Genomic DNA, 13,700 nt, shown 5'->3' on the forward strand with positions numbered 1-13,700 from the left:
TCCAGCCTGGTTTTGACCTGGTCCATTCACTGCCAGGATTCAGGAATCCTGGGCTCAGCTTCTGCCCTGCCTGACCCCAGAAGACCAACTTGATAGACCAGATTGAAGGGTTGGCTTGGGCAAGGATTTGGTCCTTTAGCCTCTGAGTTTCTAAGGCCATCCCTGGGGAATGTGCTGTGGGGCCCTTGGTGGGATTCATGACCAAGCTGTGGGCTTGCTTCAGGTACAATTTTTAAGTATTTAGATACATGGTTTGTGAATTTTCACCTGTACTTCATAAATGGTGAGAGCAGGCATGAGAAGAAAAAAATAAAATGTGTCATTTTTTATGAGTGTCTTGGCTATTTTCAGCCCTTGCTCCATCTTATCTGTTCTAGCCTCAGTGCTCTAGTGCCTCCTGGTTGTTTTTAGTTTTTTCACTTTATTCTTGTTTTCTCGTATTTTTCTTTTTGTGCTAATACAGACATGTTTCTTTCATAAAATGGTATTTTTAAATATTTTATCTAGGCTTATTTATACATTATGCGTTGGAAGAGTCATTCAGTATCTAGCCATTCTTCTAAAAACAGTAGGTCACTGTCCTAAGTATTATAATAAATATTATAAATTCCTCATTTCAAATGGCTCAAAAATACTCATTCTAATCAGAATTATATCAAATATCTATTGCTGCCTAGCAAGCTACCCCAAATACAATAGGTTAAAACGATAGCTATGCACTTTCACAGGATTCTGTGGTTTGGCTGAGTGGTCCATCTGCAGGCTTATCCAGGGTCACCTGAGAAACTTCATTCATCTGGGGGGTCTACTAGTGCAACCTAACCCTGGGTACCCCAATTTGCCCAATTTGCAGTGTTTCTTGGGCCACGTTTTATTGGCCAAAGAAAGTCTAAGGCCATCCCCAATTCAGCAGAGTAGAGAAATACTCTCCACCTTTTGAGAAAAGAGTCTTACAAAGTGCCATGGATAGAGTAAAACATTAATCACATTTAGCAAATAAAAATACATGAAACATAGTTACATTGGAATTTTAGAAAAATAGAAACTTTTTGAGTGTAAATATATCCCAAATATTGCATAGGGCATATATATAATAAAAAAAAATTCACTGTTTAACTCCAAATTTAACTGGCTGTCATGTATTTTATCTTGAAACTCTAGTGGCTGTTTTATTATTATTATTAAGCTGGTTTACCCCACATTGGCTTTTAACCTGTCCATAAAACAGTCATAGCTTGATTTAGAAAATCTCAATCAGTAAGTATGTACCAATTCATTTGTATTTATTCTCTTTCTCACATCTCTTCCTAGTACTTTGAGAGAATAAAGAACTGTTCAGTCATAGAGTGTTGGTTTCATTGTTGCTGTGGAAAATGGATATTTTCAGGGATTCTCCCAGTTTATATCTGAGGACATTGTCTCTTGGATCTCACCTTCCAGGCTACAAGACACACCTATTCAGACGTCCCTCATGCATGGAAAACCACAGTGCCTCTGACAGAGAGCAGAGCTCAGAAGTACATCAAACAAAAGACTTAGAATGGAGCAGAGCAGCTTCCTAGGAAGACATAATAGATGTTACGATATTTCTTTTCCTTTTTTTTTTTTTTTTTTTGTTGTTGTTGTTGTTGTTGTTGAGATGGAGTCTCCTTCTGTCACTCAGGCATGATCTCGGCTCACTGCAAACTCCACCTCCCAGGTTAAGCAATCCTCCTGCCTCAGCCTACCAACTAGCTGGGATTACAGGTGCCCACCATTACACCTGGCTAATTTTTTGTGTTTTTAGTAGAGACGGGGCTTCACCATATTGATCAGGCTTGTCTCGAACTCCTGACCTCAGGTGATCCACCTGCCTCGGCCTCCCAAAGTGCTGGGATTACAGGCGTGAGCCACCACACTCAGCCCAATTTTATGATATTTCTAAAGAAAACTTGTTCTGGCAAGAACAGTACTAATATTTATTTATATCTCTAAATAATGTACCTCTGACTTTTACTCATGGTATTACCGAATTTCCTCAGGGTGCGTAACTGTGCAACTAGGCTTGGAATACATAAGACTTTTTTCCTTAAGGAATACTATTTAATAGATGAGAAAAAACATGATGAACACAAATACAAGTACAGTATATAAAGAGAAGAGCAAAGAAATCATTTTTCCAAAAGCCAAAGAAAAAGAGTGGCTAATATCCAAAAAAGCTCTAGTTGAATAGGAAGACCACAAACTGAGATTTAATGGCAGGGATGACGTGACAGGCTGAGCAGGGAGAAGAAAACTGTGGCAGAGATAACTTTTTTTTCTCCAGGATCCAGTCTCCCCTCTTTCCTTAGTTATAGAACTCTCAGGTTTAGCTGGGTAGGTGGCCACCTGGAGTCAAGACTACACTTCCCGGACTCCATTTCTGCCAGTGTGGGCCTGTGCTTAAGTTTTAGCTGATAGAATGTAAATGTAAACATCGTGTGCCATTTTCTAGAAACATCCTTAGTGAGAGAGGCCTGCCTTTTCTCCACCCTTCCTACCCTTTGCTGGCTGGAATGCTGACAAAGGGGCAACAGCAAGAAGAGCTTTCTTGAAACGTGGGATAGAAATTATGTGCTGAGGGTGGGGGAGCAGCCAGACCAAAGGAGCCTCGGTCTCTGACACCACACAGTGCCATCCGCACCTGAAATAAGTACCCTCAGATTTCATTTCTATAACAGAGAAATGAATGTCTGTCCTGTTGAAGCCCTGCTTTGGGGATTTTCTACCAAGTGAAATAGCATCTACTCATAACAGACACGTAACTTAATGGCAAAATCAACTGCTTAATAGAAGATCAAAACTATGGATACCAAAATATATTTCAAAAAAAGTGATCATGTAATGCAGTTAGAAGCTTGTTATTCCCTAGGGCCATTCAGGCAGGTTTCCAATTGAAGACCTGGGAGATGGGGAAAATATTTGAGACCAACTCTGAATGAGCCTGTCAATGAAGGGATTTATTTTCAAGAAGAGGTCATAGGGTTAAAAAAGAAAAATAAGGATCATTTCCATGAAATAGCTTCAGCCAACTCCTACCAAATCAGACGGAAAATAACTACAAGTCAAAGTTGCAATGAAATTAATGTAACTTCTAGCCATTTTCTCTTTGCCCTTAAATACTGCTGTAATTGAGTTGTAGAGTAAGTCAGCAAAACATCTAACATGACACATCATTTTCTTGAATATCAGTCTGCACAATGACAAGATAATTAAATTACTGTGTTATTATCAAACATAATTTCCAGGAAATTTAACTTCTTTCTTTTCCAACTGACAAAGCCCAAAATAAAAAATTGAGCATTAAATTGGGCATTACTTAGGGATTTGAAAAAAAAAATCTATTTTCTCCCAACACAATTAATTTCCAGAAATTTCTGTTACTATTATTAAGCCATTAATAGGGACTTCCTAATAATTCTATAAAGTATTCTATAAATGTCTATACAGAATAGACATTTTTCACTTAATCTTTTTATTCTTTTCATTAATTTTTTTAAAGTTGCATCAATCTGTTAGACTGGTATTTTAAACTTTTTAGAGAGTGTCTTTTTTATTTCCTTCTTTAAGTTTTACCTATACTTTCCACAAGAAATTTCACAGGCATTTGGGAACTTTCAGTTCAATAACACACTTTATATTATGGATTTTATATTCAAGAAAGGTATATAAATATGTAGCAAATCTTGGAAGCCTTTAAGGTATGAGTGATGGCTGCTCAGGCAAACCATGGGGAAAGATTGGAAATGATAATGGTGTTCATACATCCTCCCATAGGCAGTGAACAAGGTTGGTCACATTGACTCTATTATGACTGAGACTGGCAAATTTTACTTGGTTCCCCAGAATCAGTGAAAAGAGATTTTGAAAACATATCCATAAATCTACTGTGGGTGTTTAATTCAAATATTCCTATCTTAATATGTAGTATGGTATTAGTCTGCTTGGCGTAATTTTTTTCAAAAGGAGAAAAAGCAAAATAATAAATAAAATAGACAAGTAAAGGACCCTAAGAAGCTCAATTCTTTTTATAGTCTTTATAGATTCATTGATATAATATCTTCTAGCTCAGCCACTGTCTGTAATACAGCATCTCTGCTTTTTATTTCACCATTTCAACTCACGCAAATCACTCTTGTGTAAGGGTGATCGATAATGACTTCATCAAGAAATCCACCATTAATGTATCAGTCCTTGTTTAACATGACCTTTTTATCTTTTTATTCTTTTCATTAATTGCTTTTAAAGTTGCATCAATCTATGAGACTGGTATTTTAAACATTTTAGATGGTGTCTTTTTTTTCTTTAAATTTTACCTATATCTTTCCACAAAGAATTTCACAGGCATGAAATGATGTTCTCTCACAATGATGACTTCTCTCTACTTCCAGAAAAATCTCTTCATTCTTGGCCTCCATAACCCTAATTTCTCTTGGTTTTCCTCTTACCTCTCTGAGCAATTCTTCTAAGTCTACTTTGCTGGCCTTCTCTTGTAATAGGCTCTGAAGTGCCAATGTTCCCCAGGGTCTTGATCATGGCATTTTCTTGCATTGCACATTTCTATGGTTCAAGTACTACTCATATGTTAGAGCTTCCCAATTCTATAATATTATCAGTCTTGGAACTCTCTTCCAAGATTCATGCCTTTACTGCTTGTATTATTCTGAACTTTCTTTTACCTGAACACCTCCGAAGAAACCAAACCTGGACAAACTTCTTTTATTTCCTAAATCTCTTCTGTCCCTCATCCCACCTTTATCTAACCACAAATCCTATATACTCTACATGCTAAAAACCCTTCATGTCCATCTTTTATTTGTAATCTGCATTCCCACTGTCCCTTATTCAGCAGTCATCTGTACGACTGCAAAAATCCAAAGAGAAACAAACAAGCAAACAAGAACTTTCTAAATGATCTTCCTGCTTTTAATTTCATCACATTTCCATTGTACTACTGCTTATGTGATGTTTCTAATATATGTAACATAGCCACTTTCCTATTCTACATCTTAATGTGGCTTTTCTTTCCTTAAGTCAATATCCACATCCTTAGTAGGTTATAGGAAGCCATTCATGCTCTGAGCGCCTTCATTTCTGGGCTCTTCTGCCACCCTCCACACACTCACTCACTTCAGCAACCTTGAACACTGATGTTTACTATGTATGCTGCAAACTGTCTTTCCTCTGTGCCTTTGGACATGCTGATCTCACTGACTCCAAAATTCTTCCCCTCTTTTTCTGCCAGGAAAATTTATCTTTTAAGACTCACCCAAAAATTTCTTCACGGCTAGGTCAACCTCTTTTCCTAAGGCATATTAGATGCTCTCTTTCTCAGCTTCCTTTAGCATTTTGTACATGCTTTCATTACAGCAATTTATACCACGGCTTGTCTGCATTTCTTTATATATACTTTGTATAGCCTTTTTTTTGTATATCCTTCCTGAGGAAAGGAATCATATCTTATTCATTTTTATGACAAACACCAGGCACAGTGCCTAGTGCTCGAAAGATGTTTTTTATATTAATATTAAGCAGAGAAGGAGGATATGCATATGAAAGATATATGATCCCTGATTTCAAAGAAATAACATTACAATATAAAGATTTATAGTGGAAAAAATATAAAATAGATTGCTTATGTTCCACCAGAGAGTAAAATTAGAAGAATTTACAAAGAAAAAAATTACTCACTAAAATAACGTACTCTCTAATCTTTGGAGTTATCTAACTAGCAAGCAGGAAGCATCAAGAGTTAGTGAGCTTCTGATCACTAGATTCAGGCTGAAAGAAGATGGCTTAATGTCTTCAACTCGAATGTGGTCTCTATTCAACTCTTGTATTGGATGACAGTTTAGACCTCTACAAGCCCTGCGTGCCTGATGTCATTCTCTGAAAAGGCAGACAATTAAGGGATTCTGAAATAATATTTTTAGTAAATAAGATTATTTGGTATCTCTGCCTCAATTCTGTAATTTAAAATATTAAATTTGAATTAATTACAGTGTATTCATAGTAAGAGTTTTAGTTTGTATTCAAACTAAATACTAAATAGTTTGTATTCAAACTAAATACTAAATAAACTAAATTAGTTTATTAAACAAATTAGTTTGTATTCAAACTAAATACTAAATAAACTAAATACTAAATAAATTTGTATTCAAACTAAAATTTTATAATTCCACAATATTCTGGGAATGGACAACTAGAGACATTATTTTGGATTTATTTGGTGGTAGCAGAGTACAATAATTAATACCTCCTTTCCCCTACCTGAGACTGGACACTTAGTAAAGATGAATATAGGAGTCAGATAAATTAAGGTCAAATATTACGTTTGTTATCAATAAAAATGAACAGCTTTGGGTTACTGATAAAGCCACACTCTTCTGCAGGCCTAATAATATACCCTACATTGAAAATACTGATTGCCTTAGTTCCTTTTGTGCTACTAAAGCAGAATACTATGCACTGGGTAATTTATAAAGAACAAAACTGTCTTTTCTTTTCTTTTTTTTTTTTTTTTTTTTTTTTTTTTTTTTTTTTTTTTTTTTTTTTTTAAACAGAGTCTCTCTCTGTCACCCAGGCTGGAGTGCAACAGCCTCTTCTTGGCTCACTGCAACCTCTGCTTCCTGGGTTCAAGCAATTCTCCTGCTTCAGCCTCCCGAGTAGCTGGGATTATAGGCGCCCACCATGACACCCAGTTATTTTTTTGTATTTTTAATAGAGACAGGGGTTTCACCATGTTGGCCAGGATGGTCTCAAACTCCTGACCTCATCATCCGCCCACCTCAGCCTCCCAAAGTGCTGGTGTTACAGTTGTGAGCCACCACACCAGGCCCCTAGAACTGTATTTTCACAGTTCTAGAGGCTGCAAAGTCCAAGATCTAGATTCCAGTATCTGATCAGGGTTTCCTTGCTGCATCCTAACACAGCAGAAGATGGAAGAGCAAGAGAGAGACAAACTCTATGTCTTCACATGGCAGAAAAGCTGAAGAGATAGAACTCACTCCCTCAAGACCTTTTTATAGCAGCATTAGTCCCTTCCACCTATAAACCTCCCATCAGGCCCTACCCTATTGCATTGGCAATTAAGTTCACAACACAGTAATTTGAGAGGACACAATCAATCCACAGCACCCATTCATCTAAAGATGCTGGTTTCCTCTGTTGAGACTGCCAGAAGGTAAAGAGCAGAGCCAAAGAAATTTGGGGAGGATCCAGAAAAACTTTAGCCAATCATACTTTTTTCTCTTCCCCCATTTTCAATGGTCAGTGGAAGGAGAGTGAGTGAGTGGGTGGAAAGAAATTAGAAATGCTCCTCTTATTAATTCTTCTGGAGAGTTAAGAAGACTTTTCCTTTTCTCTATGGATGCATGAAGAATAAGGAAGTGTTCTAACATACTCTTAAGACCAGTGTTATTTTCAGTAGCTTCCTACTCTACAATTGGCCTTACATATTAAAAACACAATCTTCTCTGATATTTTGAAAGATTCAAAATTTAGCAGCTGTACTGAAAACTAACCTGTTTCTTTAGAATAACTTCACTATTTACTTATGTACTCATGCCTTCAAAAAAATATTTATTAAATGCCTATCATGTTCCTAGTTCTTTTATGCTAGTGATCGAAGAAAAATAAGCCACCATCAGTGTCCTTAAAGATCTCTAGCTGGAGAAATGGCCAATTAACTAATAATAATAATAATAGCAATATTATTACAGTAATAATAATTATTATTATTATTAATACACAGTATAATGGAGGAAGGACTATTATACCATGAACCCAAAGGGGAAGGGGCAATTAATTACTAGAATAAAGAAAAAGAAACATTATAATAAAAATAACAAAAACATACTGTCCTGATGTAGGCTTTGAAAAATGAATAGGAGTTCACTAGGAGAAAATGAGTGGGAACGAAGCTATCCCTTAAAAAAGAAGGCTCACGGGCAAAGGCACAAATGTCTGAATATGCAGCATCTCAGAAATCATTAAAAGGAAAGCACGTTTGATATATGTAAAATATTTTCACATTTCACATAAAGTTTATTAAAGCAGGGAAACTTTTGCGTAGTTTAATAAAATTACAAAGCTCTAGAGGTGAGGCATTTTGAACTAGTTAATAACCAAATGATTTAAGGAATTATTCATTAACCACTAACAAATACCTCCTGCATCCCTCATCTTTGGTTAAGTTCCAACAGTAATATCTCAGAGGTCTTGGCACTTGAAATCTGAATTTAAGCATTTATGTCTACAATATAAGGACCAAAAATATTTTGCTTCTGGGTCATTAAAATTTTTAGAATAATAAGCCCTTCCTTAGCAGCCTTTCTATTTGGTAGAATGCCATTCAGGAACGTTTTCTGTATCTGAATTCATAGGGGAAATAAAGTGGTGCTCTTGTTAAGGAAATCCATTTCCTCCAAAAGGACAAAGTATGACAAAGACTGTTTTTCCAACTTAATGTAAATTTCATAACATCAGCAGCGTGAAGTGCAAACTGCCAAATGGAAAGGCTCACACACATCCCATCCACATAACACATGGACTCAGGAGGGGCAGAGATGACATTTTACTTTAGGAACTATACATCTTCCACACAGCTTCTAAGATCTGCACTGGTGAACCCACTCCTGTCTGTTGAAGTCTTTGTCTTTATTAAATGCCTTATTTCAGGATGGCTAAAATGATGAGAGGATTTTTGCTTGCTTTTCTTCTTCTTTTCCTGTCTCTTTCCCTTTACAGATACAGCCCCAGTGATTGAAAAACCTGACCTGCAAATCTGACCGTTCCACTTATCTAGGACTATCTCTAAGTACAAGGTCGACATTATCTCAGCCTGCATCCTGTGTAATTATAGTATTTGGCTAGCATTGCTGAATAGGGGCTGAAATCCATCAGGTTTTAGTTAATCTTCCTTGAGTAATCACAGCTGGTTGGCCGGAAGAAAATGATTATGAAATAAAGTTGTTGTGTCTCAATAATAAAGATTACTGATATGCAGGGCAAGCTCTATCTAAGGTTAACCTTTCTCTACATATGAAGGCTCTGTATAACTGAGGAACGATAAATTATTTCTGAAAAGTCTGCTTTGCTTCAGATTTTAACTTCTCCTTTCTTTTCACTTTTACTAAATCCCCCACCAGTCCTGAATTTTCATTACACGGCACTGAAACACATATACTAACCCTTTGGAAGTTTTTCAAACAGATCCAACTAGCAGTTTAATGGACATGAGATCAGTTTCCTTCGAGTCTTTGAATAGAATCTCATGTTGTTTTATTAAGAATCTTTTTTATTGCGCTAATCTTGAGGCTATGAGTTATTCACACTATAGACAGGATGAGAATGAATCTGCATGGTGATATTAGAGAGCATGTCAATTGGTATTGTAGCGGTGCAAGCTGTATATTCAAAACATAAAACAGACTTACACAATTGGAGAAAACTCCCCATCACTGTCTATGCAATATGAACAATACAGCATACGTCCAATCCAATAATTTTTACTCCTCTAGATAAATCTAGATTTATCTAGCAACTGTAAAAAGGCACAGATGGTGGTATGGTGGTTAACAGCACATATTCTGTAGTCATAGCTAGCTTTGCCTCTCACCAGCTGTGTGACTTTGGGTGAATTACTTAACCTCTCTATTGACTTAGTTTCCTCGACCTTAAAATAGAGATGATAATAATAGTAGCTGTCTCATGTGCACATCATGAGGATTAAATGAGTTAGCATATCCAGGATGCTTAGAACAGTTATTGACATTTAAAAAGCATAGTAAGTGTTCACTCTTGATAACATTAAAACATACAAAGAAACAGGATTGGCGGGATCCTAACATTGTTGGATAGGCAGTAAGTACAACTTGCAAGATCTTTAGCCCTAAATTCTTGTTTGATACTTGACTTCAGGCTATTAACATTTAACCAGAGACTCATAAATAAAATGAACTGTAGTTAAACTCATCACGTTAATGCTTCTACTCATGAGAAAATAAGAACGCACATAAAAATAGTATACCATGGATTTTGTCTGAAGGGTAAGATGAGAGCAAGAGGACAAGGGAAGATGATTTGCTTGAGGCTGATGGTTCTGGGCATGGTGGCTTCCGGACTCTTCCTTATACCATTGCTGTCATTGCCCTTACATCACATGACTGGGATGACCACGGAAGTTCCTCCTACAAAGAAATACATTTCAGTTTCTGAGTTTCCAAGCACATTTTGGCATCCATGCCTTGGCTATTGCACTGACTCTTCTTTCTTCCTAATTACATCCCTAATGTAAATACATCCAGCAATAATCCTTAATTACATCCTCTTAATTATACACCTACTGCAAATGCATGCCAACTCTCCTTTGTCATCATTTAAGTCAATTGGTTAATACTAAACCAAACAAATACACAGACACACAAGAAAGCCATCAGTGGGAAGTTTTGAATAGAAAGATACGTTGAGAAATATGTATTTTTCATTTTTATTTTTTAAAGCCAAAGCAAGTTTATTAGGAAAGTAAAGGAATAAAAGAATGGCTACTCCATAGGCAGAGCAGCCCCAAGGTCTGCTGGTTGCCCTTTTCTATGCTTATTTCTTGATTATATGCTAAACAGCGGTGGATTATTTGTGCCTCCCATTTTTGGACCATATAGGTAACTTCCTGACGTTGCCATGGCATTCGCAAACTGTCATGGTGCCGGTGGGAGTGTAGCAGTAAGGGCGACCAGAGGACACTCTCATTGCCATCTTGGTTTGGGTAGGTTTTAGCTGGCCTCTTTACTGCAACTTGTTTTATCAGCAAGGTCTTTATGACCTGTATCTTGTGCTGACCCTCTATTTCATCCTGTGACTTAGGATGCCTTAGCCTCCTGGAAATGCAACCCAGCAGGTCTCAGCCTTATTTTACTCAGCCCCTATTCAAAATGGAGTTGCTCTGGTTCTAATTCCTCTGACATTTCCCCCCTCCCTTTTATAAGAGAACCCTTAATCCTAGGGGTTGCAAAGGGACAATGATCAGTCTTCTGTAACTTCTTCAGGCTGAATAGGGGTGAAGTTATACCTGCCTAACTATTGGGTCTCTTGCATTTAGCACAGAGAGAAGTTCAGTCAGAAAGCACTGGTATAGTGAGGGCCATTCATAACTCTTGAATTCCAACACATGGTGATATCTGAAAGGTTAATAACTATTTAATTTAAGAAAACATTGAGTAAGCTTATTCTGCATTCCTACACAAGATTACAACAGCAATAGGAATGTGTATTTTTAATAATTCCTCTTAATTTGAGTTTAATTTAAAATTTTAGAAATTGCTTCTTAATCATATTACATTTCTTTCATTTTTATGAATCTTATCTGGATTTTTAAAACACAACACAGAGAAAAGTTTCAAGATAGAGTCTAGATGTCCATTCTGTGTGTGTTTATAAAGTTTCAGATCATCATCCATATATTTCTGTATTCTCATTGATCTTGCAATATCTTCTTTTATTTGGCTGAAGATCATACATAAAACGTCAAAGCATGTCAAACACATAGATCTTCTTTAAGTACAAAAAGAATTGACAATCCATTTGAGAGTCATTAGGGTGTAATTTATAATCTAACATGAAATTATACCTGTCTATTTTCACCACAATAAATCTGCATGGCTCTTACTAATATCAAGGAAACTTATTAATGTGTCTTAATGGAATGAAAATTTAAGAATAATAAGCATTTTGAAAGATAACACCACTGTTAATTGAAAGACAAACATTTTTTAAGTTAGATTATTTGAGGAATAAAGTGACTGTATTTTGGTTCTTGAGAAGAGGCTATTCTCCAGACATCATCTTTTTAGGAATTTATAATGGGAAGATTCTAAAATCTTGTTTTGCTCCCAAATTCTGTCTCTAGATATAAGGAAGAGATTATATAAAATTAAACTTTTATATACATAAAGATTATATAAAATTAAACTTCAGAAAAATAGTAAAAAGTCAAACTATATTAAACAAATCATTATGAAAATAGAACCTTCATAAGATAATCACTTTCTAGATTTTTTTTTAAGTAGATGTTTGTTTTGTTTTGCTTTTAAATAATGTTCAGTGCTGCTTGTGTTTCCATTCCTATAGGGGGCTTCCTAACATCTGTTTTCCTTTTTTTTTTTTTAATTTCCACACATGACCTTTGGCCTATTCTCTGTGTTTGGAGAAAAACAGGAATTAAAGTTGACATTATCTCTATGCCTTCTCCAAACTGCATAAATTCACATTTGTAGCCTGTCTTATATCTAAGCACGGGCTTTCTGACCACAAAATCAATTTATCTATTGTTTAGGAGGAAGTTTCATAATGTTCAGAATAAAGACCTGTAACCCCATAGTCTGGGGTTCTGGGGTGCTGCCAGGGCTTCAAGGCACAAGAATATTTTTTCTAGATCTATGGTCACTGTGGAAAGTGTATCTGGCCTAACCCAGTGTTCTAGAAAATCCCCAAATCATGAAACAAAATGAAGTTCTTTTCATAATTCTAGCATTTAGTCTCTCACATGAGACTGAAGAATGTGATACTAATGTAATATGAAAATTATATTGTGTGTATATTTTAAGCATTAGACAAATGAGCAGGTACTTAAAAATCCTGTATAAGAAGTAAAACTTTTCACCAAAAGTAATGATGAGATAAAGAATTTAATATTATACTAATGCATACTACACATTAGAACACAAAAATCCTGAGCTGTACAGAACAAATATTCCAAATAAGTGGGTGAAATAGCTAAGAGACTGGCCAAAGGAGCCTCTCTTTCTTTAGTATAGACGCTGGGTATAATCTATACTTTCATATGTTCTTTCTTTTAATTGTTATAATTTACATGCCAAAAGTACACAGATCTTATGTATACAGCTTGATGAATGTTTCCATAAGGATATACCTGTGTTCCACGCCTTCTTAAACAGAATGTTCATTTAAACATGACAGTTTTCCTGATAGCCTCAGAAAGTATTGTGTTAAAAATACAATATTGACTTCAAGGTCTAATGATATGACTGGAACCCCCTTACCCCTATATTTAAAGTCAATTGGGCTTTATTTTACTTTGGTTCTTTTGTTTTCCTATAGACGTCTGCCTTCTTTATTGCTTTAGTTTTCTTTACATCCCTGGGCTTAATATGGGGTCAAATAAAATGTTTATCAAATGTTTACAATAATGAATTGGGTATCAGATGTCCATCCTTATGGATATGATCTGCACAGTGAGACTGAGTAATATTGAGTATTTTGTTATAATAGATAAGTTTATTATCTATAATAGATAAGTTTATATAATATTGAGTATTTTGTTATAAATAGATAAGTATTAGTAATGCTAATAAGCTTTATAATGTAAAATATCTTATAAACCTAAACTGAGGTAAGGCTTGGTACATTAATGTTTTCTAAGGCCTGCTAATTTAGAAACTACTTACTCTACTGATTAAGACTTTGGATACACAACAGTGCCTAGAAGGGTCCAGTCATTCAGAACCTAATGGAGACATCAAGACAATTGGTTAAGAATGACTAATGTCATATTACAGAATAAGACAAGTCTCATAAAAGACTGTTCAACAAACTGCCTGTTTCCACACTGTGGAGGACATATATGAGCTCTGTTTTCTCTATTTGAAAGCTTCGGAGACATTAAG

The 13,700-nt window shown here is 35.7% G+C and overlaps 1 long non-coding RNA gene across 2 annotated transcripts in view; it reads right to left on the reverse strand.

Annotated features, from left to right (window-relative positions):
• The window catches only part of LOC126955703 (uncharacterized), a 70,269-nt gene that overhangs the window by 37,265 nt on the left and 19,304 nt on the right, over window positions 1-13,700 (reverse strand). The window contains exon 2 of one of the 2 annotated variants that reach the window (XR_007726048.1): window positions 10,049-10,208. This is a non-coding gene — a long non-coding RNA (uncharacterized LOC126955703). Of the gene's footprint in view, window positions 1-5,287; window positions 5,502-10,048; window positions 10,209-13,700 lie in introns of those variants that run through there. The other variant, XR_007726049.1, reaches the window with a different exon arrangement.

Source organism: Macaca thibetana, chromosome 5 (genome assembly GCF_024542745.1).
Source record: "Macaca thibetana thibetana isolate TM-01 chromosome 5, ASM2454274v1, whole genome shotgun sequence".
Lineage (NCBI taxonomy): Eukaryota > Metazoa > Chordata > Mammalia > Primates > Cercopithecidae > Macaca > Macaca thibetana.